Source organism: Eulemur rufifrons, chromosome 29 (genome assembly GCF_041146395.1).
Source record: "Eulemur rufifrons isolate Redbay chromosome 29, OSU_ERuf_1, whole genome shotgun sequence".
Classification (NCBI taxonomy): domain Eukaryota; kingdom Metazoa; phylum Chordata; class Mammalia; order Primates; family Lemuridae; genus Eulemur; species Eulemur rufifrons.
The window spans coordinates 93,050,514-93,073,065 of NC_091011.1; the positions used below are offsets into that span (position 1 = coordinate 93,050,514).

Genomic DNA, 22,552 nt, shown 5'->3' on the forward strand with positions numbered 1-22,552 from the left:
CTATCTCTGCCACTTCTTAGTCAAGTGATTTTGGAAAAATGTGCATAAACTATTTTCTGCCTCAGTTTTTTCTTCTATAAAATGAGGGAAAAATAGTATTTATTTTTTAAGGTCATGGGAATGAACAAATATAAATAAACTAGTCACAGAGTAAAATCTCCATAAATAAAGCAATTAACTGACTACACGTCTACATTTTTAAAAAATGTATTCATCCCTATCTTCCCTCCCAAGCTCCAGGAGTTTTCACTTCCAATTTTGGAGTAAACAATTTATTATTTACCATGATGACACATTCCCTACATTTTGACCCAGCCCCACAAGCCTCTGTCCTCTGTGGTCCTTGAGCTCCCTCTGTAGGTCACCTTTCTCTTTGCATGAGGCAGTTTCACTGCAAAGATTCTATGTGCAGTAGGGTTGAATACATAGGTCTAAGCTGATGTTCATTTCAGCCAGCAGCATAAAATCAACATCGTGTTTACTGTCCCAACATCTCTTTGTTTAATTATATATTTGTAAGAGAAAACCAGTACTGAAGGTACATATTTAAAATTCTGTGGAAAGGGCCATTATATCATTATAGCACATTATAGCACACAGACTTTTTGGTACCAAAAACAATTTATTTAAGCCTTGTTCATTTATTTATTTTGGGGAGAATGGGTGGGTAACTTTTATTTCAGTGTAATCTGTGTTCTTAATTTTGCAAAACTAAATGGTTCAGTGTTTGTTTGCATTGTTGAATAAATATCATAGTGCAAGTGTCATGCCCAGCCCTTTCCAGTAGAATAGCATCTGTTCCTCAAGACCATCAAATTTGTATTTAGCTGTTGAGATTTGACTGAATAATTAGGAGCAGATGTTGTTTCAAGGCATAAGGATGAAGCAAGTCAATCTTTATAAACAAAGTTTACCTCTGTCTTGGAGCCAAACTATTCGGTCTTTAAGGGCAAGGACAAATATTCTCTCTTTTTCTTGGGATTCTGGGCCATTCTCCCTAAGCTGTTTATGTCAAAGGAATGAAATCTTTGGGAAACCCTAGATAGAAGCTCTAATTATATCTCCTTCCAGAAAATGGTTTTCATCTTTTCATCCTTATTCCTACGCTTCTGAACATTTTTTATTGCCTTCCATTCCTGCAACTCTTTCTTCCAACATGGAAACAACTAAGAGATGTGAAATCTTGGTGAATGTAATCTAGAATAGGTAGATAAAATACAGAAGGCCAGGGTAAATTTGAATTTCAGATAACAAATGATGTTTTAGGATAAGTATGTCCCATGTAATTCAAATTTGACTTGGTGTGCTGTGTTTTTATTTGCTAAACCTGGAAAACCTAATCTCATCTCAAATTATTGAAACACCTTTATAAAGCAGAGCAGATGAATAAAAACTGAGTTCCCATATATTTACTTTTCTTTCTTCTTACCATGCAAAACTGCTAACTACCTTTTTTTCATTTGAATTGACTTGTTTTCTTGGTTTTTCCATTGCTTCATGTTTTTCTTCATTGACTCTGTCTCCTCTTTACAATGCAATCAACTTTTTTGTTGTTTGTTCAATATCCTGATTCTTTTTTCCCTGCCTCAACATCTTTATTTTCACCATTCATTCCTTCTTGTAAAATGAATGATTCCAAAATGTTTATTACCTCTATGTTTTCTCTGAATGACATGAGTTTATTAAGTAGTATTCAAAGTTTTAATAAAACAGCATTATCATTCTACTGAAAAACATTTATTAATATTTTCTTTGCCAAGTTGAGACTACGTTAAAGACAGTATCATTGCTCCAGTCTACACATCCAGAATTCTGTAATAAATATATGCCCTTTTTTACTTTATATGCATCCAGTGTTAGAACTTCCATTTTTGATTTCCGATTAAATTAAATCTTTGTGTATATTCCTTGAAATCTGTGGTGCCACCATAGAAAGATGAATCTTCATTTGGCTGGCATAATTTCTGGGTTTTCCTTTCTGGATTATTCTCCATATGACGGCCAACTTTTTAAAGACTGGTAGGCTGATTGTTTTGCCCTCAATAGCCCAAAGTTTTCCTTAGCACTCTTGGGATCAAATGTAAACTTCACATCTCCCATTTATTATTTCTGTCTTGACTCTTAATATGTACTCCATCTTAATTTCACTCTATCTACTTAAAAATAGGACTTCCTACCTGACAGTCTTCTCTATGCATTTATTTACCTATCCCAAAAGTTTCATCCACTCTACTTTCCTCCCAAATAAAAAATGACAGCCTTCCTTCCTTAATATTAAGGTTTTTTTAAATCATTTGTGGGATGCACCCCTTGATCAACCCATTCATTTTACAAGCTACCATTTTATCTACTTTAACATTTTTTTTTATTTCAGCATATTACGAGGGTACAAATGTTTAGGTTACTTTAACATTTTATGATGACTCTGCCAACATTATTAATATAAACATTAAATATTGTATTCCACACTGTACATCCCCCTTTTACATGTTGTATATTATAATTCTTCTGATTTGCTTATCTATGTTTCCATTTTCACTGCCTGGACTTACACAACCTGCCCTCCTCCTACCCTGTTCCCATCATTCCCAATTCTCCCACTTGATTTTCTAACTTTCTAATTGGATGCCTTATATTATTCATGAGTGCAGGTATTAGGGCATTCAGCTTTTTATGATAATGAGAAAAGTAAAGGTAAATAGTGAGTGAGGACCCAAGGAGCTCACCTATGAGTAACATTAGTAAGCCTATTTAGTGGCTTGAGAAGCATATTGCTTATGTTCTGACTTTTCAGCAGTGTCCCTGGTGGTTGCTTGAGGATGTGAAATTTGTAGATAAAGATGTCAATGTTGAGGGAAGCTCACTGACTAGCCTGTGAATCAATGACACAAATTTTGACACATTTGTTTCATATCTTCATTATCTATTTAACATATCATTTTGTAAAATATTGAAACATCTCCAGTGCTGAAAGGGCTGTGTCATGAACACAGTTTTTTCCCCCTTTTTTAAATAATCTGAACACTGTTACTATCTAGTTGGCCCCAAGGACAGACAACTAATAATTTATAATTATGGGTTTTTTTATCATAGAAATAAAAATAGCTCTTATTGATGAAGACAGAAACAGTTTTATTTCTGTGAATATCTCTCTCCTATGAATATTCAGGCCCACTTTTCTCATTCATTCCTGCCTGGGAGCAGGGGGCGGTGGTTAGGACTCCATTTTTGATTTAGTAAATAAATTCCTTAGCCACCATCCTCTCCAAAGACTCTTCATTCTTTGGTATCGGTCTTCCTTCCCCCTTACCTCCCACTACTAAGCTCTGTGACACATTCCACCTGAACTTGCTGTATTTGCCCACACTTGCTCTGCCTGCATTGCATCCTGGGTCTGGCACACTCTAGGATCCAGGAGTGAGCCCGGGTGAGCTGCCGCAGCCCACTGCTTCCTGGGTCGCAAAGAGGTCCGCTCCTGATACCGTCCGGGGTTTTGGCATCGAACTGTCAGGTAAAGGGAGAAAAGAATAGAGGCAAGAGACAGTTTTCACAGACAAAGACGGGTTTTAATAAGGGAACCTGAGAAAGGCCTCTGACCAAAAGAACAGAGGCCCAGGCTCTTACAGGCTGTGGGTTTTTAAGGGCTTTTGGAGGGGGATTGAGGGAGTAGAGACCTTTTTGGCGGTTTTCCTTAGTTTTCCATGGGAAACAGATGCTTATCTTCTGGGTGGGAATGTTGAAAATGGCGGCGCTTGGGAAAAAGCGAGATGGCAGTTGTCCTTTTGTGTCCCGGTCCCTCATTAGCAAGGAAACTAAGTTTTATACAGTTTTAAAAGAGAAAACACTGAGACCATTTCTGATTGAAACGTATTCTATTATGGTGTTTTTTTGTGGAAGTGGGGGAATTCCTAATTGGTCTTCAGGTATACTTGGCAGCCCTTGGTTGACTGCAAGGGAGCAAATGGGCAGTTTAGGGCCATTCAAAGGCAGGAGAACTGTTCTGGATTATAGGCATTGGTATTTTCTGTGGCCAGTCATTTCCTGGTGGCTGTCATTGGCAGTTGGCCCTTAGTAAAGAGATAGAGACCTCTCACTCTAGGTTGGAGAACAGCGTGAACGCAGTCACAAAGTCATGAGCAAACACATGGTCTCACTATTTAAACAATGATAAGATCACCCTGACTAAAGATTATGAAAAATAGAGCTTGTGCTGCTAGAAGATGAATTTTGAATGCCTGAGGTTGAAATTTAGGTTTGATAGGATAAAACTTGGGCATCATTTACAGGGTGTTGAAAGCAGGCATGAAGAGAGAACAAGATTGGAAAGAAGGTTATGAGAGCCTCATTCATATAAAGAGACCAAGAGGCTTCTAAGTGAGTCATGACTAAGCACAGGGATGTTACTTTGAAAGTAATTCTAGCTGTAATGATCTACTGTTCTCTGTGGGAAAGAAAATACTTAAGCATTGGAGGAAAACACAGACACACAATTTCTCAATACCGGAGACTGAGAGAAAATTCTGCCCAACTTAATTAGTTGAAAATGCAAAGCAAACTCCATGAATGAAGAGCTTGTACAGGGTTAAGAAAAACACTTCAGTATTACATCCTCACCTGATCACCACAGGAGCTCAGTTTTTGGAAATTTTCCAGGGACTCTGAGTCAACTAGTTAAAAACAGCTAGATAGAAGAAAGGCTATAGAAAAGAAATAGCTTCTTTTATGCCTAAAGTTATAGGATTTATTCATTATGTGGGTCACTGAGTTTTTTTTTTTTTCTTAAGTTCGTAAATATGCAGAGATTTTATCCAAATCTTTCAAGTTTGTGTTATCCTTACCGTGTAAGGAGCACCAGTTATCAAAGTTACTATCAATGCATTCTATTCCCCTTGGAGACATTCAAACCACAATTCTTAGTCAAGTTAAAAAAAAAAAAAAAACTTGTGCGAAATAACCATTGTCCCTCTTCTGGGTATGATCTAAGTGCTAATGCCTTTGAACACCCCAACAACTATCTCTTGATCATGATGAAACCATAATTAGTGCAGCTCTTTGTAAAGCAAGACATTGGAGGTAAAAGGAGTTTGAAACATCAACCTTTAATCTCCCTCTCACTCCACTGCAGATTCAGGGCTGGACTTTGGAAATTCAGTTGACTTGGGTAAACTGAGATTTTCAGTCTTCACACTAGTCAAAAGATTGTAATGGATTGAGCCCACTAGCGATGTAGGGCAGCACTTTTAGTAAAACACCGGATGCTTCCTGTTGCAATCCCATGGCATGGTTTTGTTGGCAACTCCCTTTCTAAAACACTCTCCCACCCTCTGGCCTTCTTTTCTTTTCTCTACACACATAACCCTCACACAGTGGTCATGCTGCCTAAATCAGCCTGTGGCTTAGGTATTTTTTTGTTATCCAGATTAAAAGTTCATTCTCACAGAGATATAAATGACTATTTGATTAAAAGAGGTGTTTTGGTGTTTTTTATACCCTTAGAAGGCACATCAGAATCACCTAGGAATGTCAAAAATTCTAATGCCTTCCAATTCTGACAGCCCACGTGACGCTAGTGTCAGCCGGCTGAGGCTGCCAACACCAGTGAAAACTACTCCAGAGATGTTGTTATGGGGAGGAAGAGGAGAAGAGGGAGAGGTGGATTTATAAAAGTTAAACTTGTTACCCAAATAACTTCTAATTAGACGTTCTGGGAAGAGAGGCTTGATCAAGAGAACCTGCCCCTTCTTAGATCTATTTCACTTGCAAGAAGAAAAAAAAAAAAAAAAAAACGGGGGAGAAAATCAGCTTTACAGTCAAACTGTACTCCTTTACCCCACCCCTTTGTTCTGTTGAACAAGGCCTTTGGGGACTTAGGGGAGGGACTCTGAATGTTAAGAATCACCGATTTGGGGCCCAAGCATGAATTTCTCTGTCCCTTCACCCTTTTCCCTGGAGAAATTGGCTGAAGCTCAAATAGCAAAGAATGTCTTGCCTTCCCTGAAGAGGGTCTTGAAGAATGCTCAAGTTCTTTTCTTTTGGTTTAAGTGGATACAGTCCAAACTTCACAGAAAAGTGGGACATGAAGATTCAGAAGTGGCTCCTCAGGGTCTGGACCTAATTTTCACAGGGAAATTCCCACTGAACTACTTCTGGAAACTCCCCCTACATCATTGCCCACCACATTCTTTTGATGCCTTATCCCCTCAGCACTCTCACCTGGCCCCCCATTTCTGGTGTCTGGACTCAGTGTCTTTCTGTAGAACCCACTCTCAGCGGGGGAGAGCTTTGGAATTTGGAGGAGTAGGAGAAAACAGGTGTGCCTGGCCTGAAGGTGATGATTAACAGGAAATTCCCCATTGAGAAAACTTATCTCAGTGGTTCTCACCGCACAGTCCTTGGACTGACATTGTCTGCTTCACTTGGAAACTTGTTAGAAATGAGGATTCTTGGGCTTCACTGTCTCTAGACTTACAGAATCAGAAACTGTGGGGCTGGGGCTGAGCTACCTCTGTTGTTATTAACAAGCCCTCCAGGTGATTCTGGTGAGTTCTGGGGCAGGCTAAGGTTGGCAAGCCACTGGCTATTTCCTATTTTCTCCTGAGCTGCTTTTATCAACTTTCAGTTATTTTATTTTTTGCTTGTTTTTTCCTTCATCCTATTACTTTTGCCTAGAGCCTGGATAGGAAGGGGGAAGCAACCAATCAACAAATAATGAATGAACGGATGAATGAATAAATAAATGAATAAGTAAAAACTTGCAACAAATAGAAAAACTGTGCCCATACAAAGAGTAAGTAATGGCTTATTCAGGCATTTATGGTCATTTAAAAGTTACCTTTGAGTCTCCATATCTGCAACTAGAAAGGTACAGATGTTTTAAATCAAAAAAGTGGGACTAGTTTGCTCCTAAAATCTCCTGCAATTTTAATTCAATGAATCTGAGTTTTTCGGATTAATAAAAAACCAGCAGGGAGTAAGAATTATTGGGAATATAGGAAGGAGTGCTTACTATATTAAGCTGTGAAATATGTACATATTTAAAGACAACGTCTCAGATAAAATGATTATGAGCCCACATCATGGTTTAATTTCAAACATGCTGTTGGATGAATGGTTGCTGAGTAAGCCAAACTCAGAGATTCCCCCTCTGGCAGAAACATTTGGGTGAGGGGTTGCGGGGAGACATGATACAGTAAAGAACTGTCTGGTTAAAGATTAGGTTAGTCACAAGATGAATTAAAGATGTTGGCAAGTTCCAAAACTGGCAGTTAGCTGAGTGGATCTGCCCAGAAAAACTCTTTAAATATCTTAAAAGTCTATCAGAAAATTGCTCAAGTGTTTTTATCAGGAATTCTAATTATTTTCAGGAAGGGCTGTGAATTAGATTTTGCAAAAAAGTACTTTCTCACAACAGGTCTGGTAATGATTTTTTTTTCTCAGTTTCTAGGTTCATCTCTTCTCACTTTATTTTTTCCCTTTGTTCACTTTTAATAAGTAATTTTAACTTCCTGAATCTCAATTGTTTCATCTTCAAAGGAGGGATAATAATTTCTTACCCAAATGAAAGAATGAGGCTAGAAAAATGAATTTTCTTTCAGTGTCTTCCAAGCTCTGTGACTGACTAATCAAAATTAATGCATTAAAGGGTAAAAGTGATGTGAAATGTGGTTTTTCTATTCTTGTATTCTAATACCAATCATAATATCAAACCCATAGTGAATTTATTTATTCTCTGTCATTTATCTATCAAACATTGACAGTTCCTGCTATGTGTTATGCATACTCTATGCATTTTACAAAAATCAACTCAATCCACATGATTACCCTATGAGGTAAATACAATTATTATCCACATTTTACAGTTGATAAAACTGAAACACTGAAAGCTCAAATAGCTAGCTCAGGCTCAACAGTTAGTATTTGACAGAGCCTGGATTTGAACTCAGGAAAGCTACCTCCTGTGTTCAAGAAACTGTTCACTAGTTGTTATCCTGTCATCCTGCTTGATTCTCTAAAAATTAGGTTGAGCATTGTTAGGGATCAAATGGAAATAGATAATCTTAAAGAAGTTGAACTTCAAAGAGCCTCAGTGGAAGGGAGTGATATACCTAGTTCATTTTGTTAAAATTTAAATCATTTCCTCGTGTACTGTTGCCCGTGATACTTGTCAACTTAGGTTATAGTCATCAGTCTCTGGACTGAACCTTCTGCACTAGATTGGTGCATAGGCCCTGTGATTCACCATTGTTATTTCAGAAGATGATATAGAAAGTGACCCAGAAGCATCATTTTTAACACATGTAGGTTCGCTAGCCATGTAGAAGCATGGGTCAAAATGAGTTGTGGCCATATGTTGTTGGTCACCTTCGCAGGTTCTCTATATAGTTTTTATTTTAAAAAAGATAATATCATAGGATAGAACGTACTATTGCTTTGATGTTTTTTAGAACACTTGCCATTTCCTTGAGGCATAAAAGAAAGAAATCACTTTCCCAGGTGGTATGAGGATGAAAGGATCCATGGTGGGGACAGGAAACCAGAGATCTCTAAAGATGTTAAAGGCAAAAAAAGGATAATGATTAGGTATAAAGAATAACTAGTCAGTATAAGGTTTCCACCAGCAAAACTGTTTCTTCACGTTTGAGATGCTCCAAAGTGAACCCCTGCTCTTAGACATAGAGATCAAGGGAAAGGAGCCTTATATCCAGGTAGCCTGATACCACATGACTGATCATTTCACACCTACGACCATGAACAATCCTCAGGCTACTAGTGGTCCTTGCATACTACTATGTACTTGAGAGTATCATTTTCTGAGCGTATCTTTGTGTCAAGCACTGTGCTTACGTCAAACACTGTGCTTATTGGCACCTCTTAATTTTCTATGACATAAGTATTATTCCTATTTTAATGGTGAAGACCTTGTATTTTAAGTTACTTGCTCCAGCTACACAGTAAGTAGGGAAAGTACAATTCATTCTCCTCTCTGACTCTAATCCAGTGATTGTGTGTCAGCTCTTTTAACCTCCTGTATCTCTGAATACTCGACTTCTGACATTAGGTGTATTTTTTCTCTTTAATATTATTCTGGTGTTATGTCCAATCTTGTGTTTCCCCCTCTTCTGTGGGGCCTTTTTGTGAAAATGAGATGTGTCAGTCAGGTCGTAGGACACATCTTGTCCTCACTGTGACTCACTAGCAACTTTATTCCTTTTGGAAGATACTCTGATAACCAGAAGGCTACTACAGCTTGTCTTTTCTTCTATTATTAGGTTCTAAGTTTTTCTAGAATGCCACTTAAAATAATACAGTATTCACAACTGCATCAGAAGAACAAACATATAGCTCTTATACCTCCAAAGTATTACAGGAGTAGTAGAAAGAGAAAGAGAAAAGGTACAGCTAAGTGCTAGTAGTAAAAATGAAATTCTATTCTAAAACTAATAACTCTAAATCAGATAGTCATTTTTGAATTAAAAGAGTTTTTTATTCCCTTGTTTTAAGAACTTTAATTTTTTCCTATTCATTCCTTCTGTAAAATAAATAAGATAATGGAGAAAGGCTTTAAGCTTTTACTTAGAAGTGTATCATGTTTAATATTACAACCATATGATTTTTCCTATTTCTGATTATATACAGAAAATAACATTTGATTCACTCGAATAACTTTATAGTTTACAAGGATTGCTTATATTGCTGAATGTATTTAAGCTCATTGAAAATATACAGCTTGACATCTTAGAATCTGAGGTATTGACTTTAGGAAATAGTTAAGCCAATTTTTTTAATTCTTATTGGAAGCACTGAATTGAAACGTTGTAATCTTCTCTAGAACTATCTTCTATTTCATGTTTCAGCAAAGACTTAATTGTTCTTTGAAGAATTTCTAACTCTAAAAATGGTGACAATTTATGTTCCAAAGAAATATAATTATCTTGCTCAGAAAAGGGAAGAAACATAGAATTGCCTTTATTTTTAAATTATAATTGCAATCGTGTATTGGCAGCACATGTGAACAATTTAGACATAAAATTATGATGGGAAAAAAAACCTGCAACAAAGAGGGAAGTGTGCATAGATAATGAGCCTGTGTCAAGTAAAATGAGTTCTACTTATTTATGTATTTATTTATTTAGGCATATTAAATGCTAGAGCAGCAATATGAACTTTCTGGTTGGTTGTCTTTTTCGACATCTATAATTGCTTGCAGTGTTGGGTATTATATATTTTATGCTTCAGGTACTATATATTTTTAAAATTAAAGTTACTTATATTTAATTTTGTATGTATTTGATAATTTTACAACTTTAGGTAAAGTTAGGCTGCTATGCCAAAAAAAACAGGGATAATAATTAAAGTCATGATACATTTTATAATAAGACCACTCTTCCTTTCATTTGCATATAAATGATGGGTAGAAATGTCTACATATTTTACTAAGGAAAAAGAAGTGTGGCATAGGGCTTTGAAAAATAAGACTATGCACTCGGTATTTAAAAATAAGATTTTGTTATTGATATAAACTACATTGGAGTGAGGAAGAGGGGGCAGTAGTGGCTTGGCAAAGATTGCACCTTATGTCCTTAACACGCTAAGCTGACACACCCTATGACTGGCAGAGAACAAAGACCTTGTAACCTGGAAGGAGACCTTCTTATTCTTAGCGTGGGAGGGAAAGATGGATCTTGTTGTTGTCTTAGGTTGTAAAACTCAAAAGGCCTATTTGAAGGGGTGTCGATAACAACACTTGAAAGGGGACCCTGCATTTGTCTAGGGACATAAAACATTATAGTTCTCTTTGTCATGTTAGCATAGGTCACTGAGCATAAAAATGGCATGAAAAGTAATTTAGGGATGATAAATGTGATAGCAAGATACAGGATATTAAAAGGCACCGGAGTCCAGAAAGCCGGCCGGAGTCACAGAGTGATAACCTGGACTAAGTGGTAGTAATGAGAATAAAGGGATGGGAGGCAGAACGTAGATTTCGAAGGAAAATCAGGCACACTGACATAAAACTACAGAAGGAGAAAACAGTATTACGAATGAGTCTCGTGTCTGAACCCTGGTGACTGACGTTTGAAGGTACACTTGGAAAGATGGTGAAGTCGCTCTGCCTGTTTGAGGGGAGTGGTGGGGTGGGACAGTCAATGGATGTGTTGAACTTGGAGTCAACTGCGTAATTCAATGAAAATATACAGTGGTGGGAGATAGGACACCGAAGTGAACATGGGGATTTGGGTATAATACGTTCGGTTATAAGACTGATTAACTTTGAGTGGAGACTACAGGGGAAAAAAAAAAAAAAAAAATGCCAGGACTGAGTCTTAGAGAATTTGCCATTCTTAGAAAATGAAAGAGAAACACGAAATCAGTCATGAAAACAAAGAAATGATTAGAGGTGTTAATAATAGGGAGAAAGGAAGGAAGGAAGGAAAGAGAAAGATGTGGCCCAAGTAAGAAAGAATTTCGTGAAAAAGGGGCACTGAGAGTGTCAAAAACACTTGAGCATCAAGAGAATGAAAAAGGCTTTGGTTTGGGGGAAAAAAAAATAAAGCTCAGTGAGGGATTTTGGGGAAAAAAGTTTTAGCATTGGAGTGACAGAGTTGCTTAGATAAACAGGAAGTAAGTAAGTAACTGTAGGAGAGAGGTAGTGCATTGCCCACCAGGCAGTCTGTTGGAGTCCAGTGAAACATTCACACTTAGAAGGTGATCATAGGCCACATTTGGCACCAATGTACTGAGAAGCCTATAGAGCAGGAAGCAAGCTTGCCAGGCAGGGCAACATCAGGTGGCTGGTCCCTTTCAGCAGGAATCCGTGCAGACGTCCACTCATCAATCTAACCAGATAAGCAGAGTGCACTCCCTTGGGTCTCTCAGGTAACAGCTCAAGTGCAAGGAGATGAAAGCAAAGTGGGCAGGTGTAAGAACCTCCTGCCATAGTAGCATGTTTCTCACAATAAATATTACCTCTAATAAAAGTCCCACAGGCACAAGACACACCCAGGTACAATATTTACCGCACTCATGAAATCCTAAAAGTATCACATTGTCATTAGGCATTCTTAGATTATCAATATTTCTTCAATCCAAGTGCAATTCATTTTCTAAAAAATGATAATGGGGAATTGGGAGTCCCAAGGTCAGGAATGAGCGTGCAGAAGGTTAGGACTATACATGCAGGGTGGTGACAAAAAACAGAAGTGAAATGACTCACCATGGAGGCCTAGCTTCATGAAGAATGATACAGAGCTTGGAGGAATGTAATAGGTTGAGTGACCAGATCAGCAGTGCAGTTTCAGTGGGGAATTGGGAGAGATGGCAGAACAGATTGTGTTCTTTCAGCATTTAACAGTCTTACATACATAGCAAGTGCTAATAAGTATATGTGATTAAAATAATGAGTGCAAACAGGAGCACCAAGTTCAACACCTTAGTGTTTAGATGGGTGACGTACATGATGACAATGGTTTGTAAAACAACTAAATAAATACAAATGAAAATAATATAGAGAAAGAGATAGGCCAAGTAATAAATGACAGGAAGCCACAGGAAATATAACCCTATTAGTGAAATCATTCAAAGTGATGAGCAGTATCCAGTGAAAACAAAACTGGTTATTAATTAAAAAGGTTTTAAAAATAATTCTTAAAATGTATTTTATTTTTCAATTGACACAATCACTACTTATTCATGGGGTATATAGTGATGTTTTAACACATAATGTGTAGTGATCAGATCAAGGTAATTAGCATATTCATCATCTCAAACATGTATCATTTCTTTGTTGGGAACATTCAATATCCTCCTTCTATTAATAGCTATTTGAAACTATATGAAATAATTATATTTTAATTGGACTGTCCCAATTAATGCCCTGTGTAGCCATATCAGAAGTCCTTAACTTTTTTATCACAGTTTTTGCTTACATACAGCATATGTGTCTGCAATTGCAGCCCGCTCCAACTGTTCTCCTGTAGCCTGTAGAAATGTCCAGTCTCCTGAATGGAGGAGGGGGGTTCAGGCATAAATGTATGGTACTATCTAGTTCCAGCTAGAAATTATAACAATCCACTTATAGGCAAAGAAAAGACAAAGAAGAATGTAAATTCTTGTGACTCACCCCAAAACTACTGAATTAGAAACTCTGAAGAAAAGTTCAACAATCCACGTAATAATAAGGCTTCCAGAGGATTCCAGTGCTGCTGAACTTTAACCACTGTGGTCTATGGCAAAATCCAAGGCACAGTCAGACACATCTGTGTCCACATTTTGCTGTCTCTGGCAATTTGTACTGAACCCCTTGTAATAAATGTATGATATTCAGTTGGTCCTAATATTATGCTTTTAACTTTCAAATGATTTATTTAAAAAAAATATAACTAGCAATGCCCTTCTAATTGCTCATCAGTGTATCCTGATTGCCCAGTAAAATCACCTGGGAAGTTTTAAAAATTCTGAGACCCTGATGGTGGAGTAAAACCCAGGCACCAGCATTGTTGAGGCTCCCCAAGTGATTCCAATGTGCAGCTATATTTAGGGACTATTTCCTTATTAAGCAAAGTCCTCAACTCTGACTAAGCATAAATATTACTAATGCAGCTTCTGAAACATACTCTCTACCCCCAAAGATTCTGATTCAGAAGATCTCTAAGGTAGTTTCTGTTTTTTTGCATTTCTAAAAAAGCCTCCACATATAATTCTGTGTTAACGCAGCCATGGCTGGTATCAATATTTGAAAGCTCTAGAGAAGAAATCTTTCTGTACTTGTTCTTGTTAAATGGTAAGGGGATAGAAAGAAAAAGAAGTGTTACTGTCAGAACAACTGACCTATTGCATTTTTTGATCTATAGGTCAGAGAAGTGACCTTTTAGCACAAATTACTTTCATATGGTGTTTTAAAGTTATTTCCTTCCATTAGGAAAAAGTGGAAAATTAATCCATAAATATTGAGTGATACAAAATGATTAGCAGAAGCTAAACTAAAAATGTAGGGTATTATGAGAGCCAATTGTATTCAAACTTAAAGCTTAGGAATCTTTGTTACTTAGGATTTTGTAATGCTGAGCAATGATTCTGAATGATTTTGATAACTCATTAGATAGACTAGCATCTGTTCCAAAAAATGATTGGTTATTTGCTGGCAGAGCAGGAGATAATTTGAGAATCATAATTAAGCACAAGCTAGACATAAGTCAGGATTATAATGCTTTTTATAACTATGTATAATAATAAAATATTCCATTATATTCATCCAAAGAAGATTTTTGAGTCCTTACTATGAGCCCAGTATTGTGTTAGGAACCAAGCAAAAGTTACAAAGAAAGAATAATAATGTTTTATTATAAAAGGAAGACTGTTCTTAGAACCGCAGTTCAAAAAGAACATTTAAGACTTAAAATTTAGAGAATGGGGTGAAAGTGAGTGTGAAGCATATTGAAGGATCTTATGACACTTTTTGAAATGTTCAGAACATTTCCATGACTTCACTTGGAGAGAAGGTCGGGGAAAGACTGGATGCCAAACATCGGGCATTCAAAGGGAATTATTAATATTAATAAACACAAGGTATGTTACAGGGTGAAACATATCCCCCCACCCCCCGCAAGTCATATGTTGAAGCCCTAACCCTCAATACGTTAGGATTTGGAAATAGGACCTTTATAGAAGTAACTGAGTTAAAATAGGGTTGTTAGGGTGACCTCTGATTCAATCTGACTAGTGTCCCTGTAAGAAGAGGAGACTAGAACATAGACACACACAAAGAGGGAAGACCAGGTGAGGATACAGGGAGAGGTGGCCGTCTGCAAGCCAAGGAAAGAGGCCTCAGAAAGCAGCAAATGTTCTGTCACCTTGATCTTGGACTTCCAGCCTCCAGAATGTGGGAAAATAAATTTATATCATTTAAGCAACCCAATCTATGGTATTTTGTTATGACAGTCCTAGCAAACTAATGCAGATAGTAAATTTCTTTAGACGGTATCTATGGAGTAATGAACACTGAGCAATGGACAATGAACTGAATGTTGGAACACAAAGTCAGTTCTCACTATAGGCATTATCTGGGAGTCTGTGAAGTCATCTAAGAAGTGACATTTTTAAATAAAAAATATCCATTTTTAACCTGTGGTGTAAGTAAACATTGGTCTTCCTTGAAGAAAATACATAAACTATACAACAAGAACATCTCAGTATTCTGTAATTTATCTATCATCTCTTTTTGGACCAGATCAAAGATTTGTCTGAAATAATTTGACTTATACATAATATTATGTGGTGTTAGAGCAAGGTCATGGTATTTTTTTTTTTTTCAAATTTTTTATCTCTTACACTCTGAGGTTGCTGTACCTAGAATGGGTGAATTAGACTAAGGGACCACAGGCTGCTACTGTATAGAAACCATACACAGAGATTGAGTCAGCTTCAGATTCATACATACGGACTCTATGATATTTAAATATGACCTCTGTCTCATTTCTCCATCTCCCCTAAATAATTAAAAATCAGTTTCACTCTTTGGGGAATCATTTTGAATAAAATGAAAAACAATGTGCAAAGCAAGAAATACAGGGGAAAGATAGTGTGTGTGTGTGTGTGTGTGTGTGTGTGTGTGTTTGAGTCTGTGGAGACACAGCATCCAGTGCGAGGCGCTCGGGGCTCAGAAGATAGCTTTGCATTATCCCAGGAGTCAATGGGGGCCTTCGGGTTCCAACCTAGGAAGCTTTGTGGATGGAAGCAGTGAATTTACTTTATTTGATTGCCACATGTATGACAGTGACAGACAGATATGGCATAAATCTACTCTATTTTCAAAAGGTCAAAGTTAAGGAAAATAGCAGCAAAGGCAGTAAAAACATGCACAATGATTACGCAAAGTAAGGTACACCTTCTGCAGAAGACTGAATGACCTCTTGCTTTCATATTGTAACGTGAGGCTCTCAAGAAAGTGCAGTAATCCAAAACTGTTTCCCCAGAGAAGCATGGACTTTTACAGCTAGGTATTTATTTATTGTAGTAAGTATTTTTTAAATATCTTTTGAAATGCATATAGCGTAAATGTGTTATTGGACCATTTCTGTGAAAGAGATAGGGTAGGATGGTAGAAATAGGTAACAATCTCAGGGGGAGAGGGATAAAATTTCAGAAAGTGAAGGGTTAGGAATAGAGAATCTGAGCTGGAGTGACTGGTCCCTATAGGGACTGTGCCCACTAGTTCACCTCAGATCAATGGCCTCATACCTTGGAGACTCCTGATGCCACCAGCCTGGAACAGTGGCAGCAGATCCCTTACAGCTGTAAGTACCCTTAAAACAGGAGCCACAGTAACACCGAGGACACACTGTTGATAAGATTGCCAGCATGGAAGAGCAAAGCAAGGCAGGTTATGGCATCAGTGAGGACTTCAAGAGAGCTACAGACTCAGTGGTGTTCCCTGCTTAATTACGCCATTGTCCTAAGCAACTATAGTGGAGCTCAGAAGACATGTTGAGATCTAGAAAAATGATGAAAAGCTGCATTTTCCAGGTAGGGATTTCAAATTCTGGATTGGAGGGAGGTTTATTTATTTATAAAGCATTCCTCAAAGTCCAATAGATAGACTTCTGAGGAATTAACTACTCTTGTTTGTGGAAAGGGTTCTCTTAGTCAATCTGAGACCCAGGTCACCCTTACTGTTGCAAAGGTTATTCACTGCACAAAAATTCCAGGCAAGGGGTGAGTGAGAATTGTTGAATTCCACCCCTGACAAACAAGACTGTGAGCACCCGGAGGAAAGGTCACTATTTTTTAAAGTTCACAAGACATAAGGCCATTGAGGCTACCTCTTTTTAATTTTCTAAGTTGCAGAAAGTTGTAGAGGCAGCCCTGATTTAGTCATTTCCCTCTATGGTGTATCATCTTCAGTGACCAGGGCAAGTGGATCAGCATTGAGATCTACAGTGTAACTACCTTCATGCTTCAGGTGCTCTAGGTATGTGGGTGCTCTGAGACTAATGCTACAAAGAGCAAAGTCATGTTAAGTTATTTCTGCAGTCTAAGAGAACTGCAGCACTCTATTCACTAAGAAATTTGTGCCTTCATAAAAATGATTTTAAAACCCTATCTATTATTGCAGTGAATAAAATGGGATTTGGAGTCTATTGTTGGATTTAATCATTATTTTTATGGCAGAACTGGGGGTGTGGGAGTAGTTATAACCAGTTGTTTTTTTAATCTCTTCTATTAAGTCATTTATCATAAGGAAAATTCAGTTTCTGACCTTGGTTCTTTATTTAAGTTTCTAACTTATCTGTTTCCTTAGCATGTTGTGTATTCCCATTTTAAGTCCCTAAGGGTGATAGAATAGTTATTTCATTTTCTCTAGCAAAAGCTATTTAGCACTCTGGGATAGCATTATGGTGAAATGGCAAAAAGAAGAGATGATTTTGAAATTAAAGCTACTTAACAGTGAGGATTAACAGGGCCACGGAAGGCTACAAATCAAACGCATCTACACTAAAGCTTCATTTCCAATAGGGGAATTTTCTGTGGCCTCCTGGCTTTCTTGCTGGCTTAATCCCAGGTTTCCGATAATCAGGCCAAGAGAGGAAGAGACAAAGGGTGAACACAAAAAGTCATTTAGGATAAGTGTGTGCCTTATGTTGTCCATAGTGAACGATTTTTACATTGCTAAACCCATTATTCCTACAAGTTATATTTATTTAGTATGTCTATATGTTATACATTGCATAGTCCTGTAACACTTTTTTAAAAATTTCAACATATAAAGTAAGAAAAGGCATGAAAATTCAAAGGTAACAGTAAAAGTAATGGAAAAATTGTTAATAATGTCACATGATTGGATATTAATGGATGATACTGAATGATTGAGATGAAAATAGGATTATTTTATTAACTTTGAGGGTGATATACTCCCCTACCATCCTGATGCCTTTCATGTTCACAGGGCACATTCTTTCTCTCCTTGAAGTTCTATTTCAAGATTTACCCTCCCTGTGAACCCTTTCCTATTATGCTAACTGGGGTTATTGCTTTTTTCCCATCATACCCCTAGCACGTATCAGACTGTTGGGATAGCGTAGGGATTCACTTACTAATGTTTGTTGAATGAATGAATGAACAAACACCATAAAATTTGCACTTACTTTTTGGTAGTACTCTCACAAAATTCGTACTTGTTGAGTATGTTTAGATTATAAATATCTCAGAGGGTCTGTGAGTTTCTGTTCTTCATTTCGCTACTCCCATAATCTTCAGTTCTAATCAATGAGGTTAACCTAAGGAAGCAGAGTATGATTTACCTAAGGGAAGTCTGGTGTTAGCCCTGTGATTTTTCCAGTATTCCCAGAACAGCTTTTGCGGGTGTGGTAAGAAGCAGTGGAATGTAACTCCCAGGCACACTGCCTTTCACTGTCCCCTGAAACCTGGCCCCATTAACCTGCATTCAGAACACTTTGTGCTGACCCCTTTACCTTGACAAGAAAGGTAAACATAGAAGCATTATAATTCAGATTTTGGAAAAGGACTGATTTTTTTTTTCCTAATATACAACATGGTCAAAGAATCAAAGGTTTTACGTTCTCTGCAGGAGGTGATGGATCCAGGTTTTGTGGGACCTAAGGCATTATACAAATTGGAGGTGAAAACATTCTTTAGAAAATAAAAAATGTACAAATACAAAGTTAGGTACAAAATGAAGTCTTTACAGAATGAGAAAAAACTCACAACAAAATACTGGAGCCTAGGAGGCTCAGGTCCCTTATTTTTCTGAGATCTTATTAGGTGGTTTACTGGAAATAGTTACAATGAAATGCTTCCTGAGTGTAACCCGATTTCCCTTCCCCAGAAGGGAACTCCTGAAACTCACAGGGCCCTAAATCTTGAGCTTAATTTGCCTCATAGTAAATTCCCCTCTGGTTGGTCCTTAAGGTTTGGAAAAGTATCTTGTGTGTGTGTATATATGCATAGACATAATAATGTTCCAAAATGTACTTTTATTCCATTTCTCCTTTTTGCATATCCATATCTAGGGTTACTTTTAGGTAGAAAATGTCTTATACCAGGATTTTTTTTTTTTTTTTTTTGGTTGCAAAGAACAAAGACTTTGTCAAACTAGTTCAGTGGAGGGAAAGGCTCACTTTGGGAGCTGGGGATGTGCTCACTCATTCAACGTAATCATTTTGAACATGTGCTATAATCCAGAGCCTCTGTTCGACGCAGATTACAGTACCTTCCCTCACGGAAAAGGACCTGGTCTGTCATCGTCAGTCACACAAATAAATGTGAAGCCAACTGTGATAAGTGTTTTGAGAGATACACAGTTCTCTGAACACATACGATGATGAAGCACAGAACCGTGAATCCTGGGCTTTGTTTACATGTTTATTATATTCATCTTAGTTTTGGTGGTGTTGGGGGAGGAGTGGTCAGGGAAATCAAGAAAGATTTTCCTGAGGAAGTTTTATTTGAGCTGAGACTTAAGCACAGGTAGGAATTTACCAGGGAGAAGTGGTAGGGATGAGGGATATGGGGTTTCAGGCCATGGGAGTTAAGAGGAAATAGCATAAAAAAGACCCATACAACATGGTAACACAAACCCGAGGTTGTTTGGAATTAATAGTAGTTTCAGTGAAAGCAGAAAGCATTGACCCTTCTTTCTATACCTGCACTGTCTGGTACGTTAGTAGATAGGTCCTGGCCACAGGTGCTTATGAAGCACTTGAAATGTGACAGTCCACATTGATTTGTGCTGCCTGTCACAGATACTCAGTATGAACTAGTATGTAAAACACTTTGGGTTGGGGGGAAGCATGCAGGATAGCTCGCTAGAAACTTTCACACTGGTTGCATGTTAAAACAATAATGTTTTTGTAAATCTGGTTAAATAGAATATTTTACTAAAATGAAGTCACTGGTTACCTTATCCCTTTATTAAATATGGCCACTAGAAAATTTCAAATTGCACACGTGGCTCGTCTCTGTGGTTCCCATCATGTCTCTATGGGACAGTGCCATTAGAGCAGTGGCTTCAGCTGTGGCTGTAGGACGTCACTACCCACTGGGCCGCACGGCAGACTTTGGGTGTTAGAATCTCTCAGGGTTCCAACTGGGCATCTGCATTTTAGACAAATGACCGCACTTGTCACAGATGATTGTTATACAGGTGGTCCACAGGCTGCTCCTGTGAATGCTGCATCTCAGATGAATGTACTATCTATCATGTGTCTGCTTCTCGCAGCCTTTAAGCTTCTGGTAGGCTGTCTCTTTGAGTCTAGTCATATTTCAGAAATCCTTTCCTGTTAGGTACCCTTATGAGCAAAATTATTTGTGGTAAGTCGTTGGCCAGTAGGACTACTGTCATGGCAGCCTCACCCTGAAGGACTGGTATTTTCACTCCGTGGTTCTTCTCTGTCTTAGGAAGCCCTCAGCAAAGATGAAAATAGAACTGCTTTGAATAGCTTGGTTTTTCAGAAGTCAGATTCAGAATGGATTTGTAGACGATCTTGTATCTCTGCCAGCTCATTACATTTTGAGTAACATTATCGAATGTAGAACTTAAGTTTTTCGAATAGAAATGTAAGTGGTTTCATGAAAGAACAACTTGTATAGATCATGATAACACCTTGTTAAACTGAATAGATCCTTGTCTTAGCTGCTAAGTAAGTCGATGTTCCTTTAAAATATCATTTATTTGAGAAGCAGCAGGAATAAAAATAGTTTTGTTTTTTTTTTTCTTCTCTCCATTTAACTCTAGCTTCATGGAGATTATTGATTTTGTTAAATAAATTCAAGCAACCTCTAAAATTCTCTCAATTTCTATAGCATAATGTCCGAATAGCTTTATAGAGCATGCAGACCCTCACAATCTTCCAACCTAAAGTCTAGCCTTATCCCTCAATTCTCCCTCTGATCCAGGTACCCTAAACACCACACAAACCACACTGCATGTCATTCCCAAGGCATTCTCTGCGTCTTCACACTTCTGGTAATCTCACATTACTATTTCCCCATCCTAGAATCTTGTAACCCTTCTCCATCTAATAAGTTTCTACTATTTCTCTCTGACACCTTCTTCCCCAACACCCCTGGATAGTGTCACTTTATGAAATTCTACATTAGTACTAAATCCTAGTTCCAAGTGTTTATTTGCATGTATTTATTCCTCACGGGTGAGCACTGGAGGTCGGGATTGAGATTCAATACATGTTCGTCTTTGATGGATAGAAAAAGCAGATATTTGAAGACACTTATCACATCTCCACCTTCTGCCTTTACTTTTCTCTTGTCACATAGTCCCAATTTCTTAAAGTTTCCTTTCTGTGGTGTGATTCAAATCTATTCAACATCTGGGTGATTTATCTTTTAAGTTGCTTCCATTTGCTTGTGTCTGTTAAATGAAGCTGACAGTACACAAAATGATGCGTGGGTTGGAGGACTTAAAAGAGGCCCTAAGGACACTTATTTCTTCTTCCTCACGTGCTGCGGTGGCTGCTGGCTTACTTTGGACTAAAGAAGGGCATGGTGTGGGGTTTCTGCGGGTACTGAAACTGGCGTTGAAGTCGTGTTCTGCTTCCGGGCCCGCTCCCAGCCTGCAGAAGCCCAGACACTGAGGACAGTCTAAACTGAAGGGCGGGATTGAATCCACCTCACCATCACCATTGTGCCTGACATTTGTGCTCTACGTCGGGCAGTTCTGGGTTCCGTTTGTGTTGTTTTAATTGTTGCTATTATGTCATTATGACTGTTTGAAAATCAGTATTTATAGCAGAGTGCTTTGATTTTGAAGCTTCAAGTCATTTATACCAACGCGCAATGTCTTTTAAATAGAACTGTAACCCAAGTACACATTTCTAAGCCCAGTTAAGATAGACAAAATGTTTGTAAGTTGAATTAAATAGCTCTTCTTTATCCTTGGTACAGCGTAAATTGCCACTTGACTTAAGGGAAGTAACCATTATTTCAAGTATGTGACAGCTTTCAAGAACAAACAAGTGAATTTGGTGCCAAATTTGGGATTCATGTAGAAGTGTAATGTTTTTAATACAAACAGTATTTTTGTATATCCTGATTAGATTGAAGCATTGTTTTTCTACTGTAACAGCATAGTATTTCATTAAAATGTACTTGTGCTTGGGAGCTCATAAGCCCTTCTTGTGTTTTGGGAACATATATGGCAATATTAATCACTATGTTGGGTTTTTTTGGTACTAATACCACTTTTATATATGCATTTGTGTTTATAAGAAATTTTTCTTTCAAATGCTGAGTTCAATTGACCAGAAATAAATAAATAAATAAACGAACCACAGATGCCATAAATAAGAATAGAATGTGCAATGTAATTTAGCCCTGTGGGCTTCCTGGAAGGAATCCACTTCCCCTATGATGAGCAGAGTTGTCAGTAGTGACAACACACTGTTAGACATGAAAACTAAGTTGTGCTCACCAGTGTTTAACTGACAATGCCACAGTGCCTTTATGGATAAAATGCAAGTGCTGTGTTACAATTCATCTCATGATTTTTGTGGTTCAATAATTTATCTTTATAAAACCCCAA

The 22,552-nt window shown here is 37.7% G+C and overlaps 1 protein-coding gene across 1 annotated transcript in view; it reads left to right on the top strand.

Annotated features, from left to right (window-relative positions):
- CNTNAP2 (contactin associated protein 2) overlaps positions 1 to 22,552 on the top strand; it is a 1,217,706-nt gene that overhangs the window by 334,587 nt on the left and 860,567 nt on the right. The gene's annotated exons all lie outside the window — the stretch shown is intronic.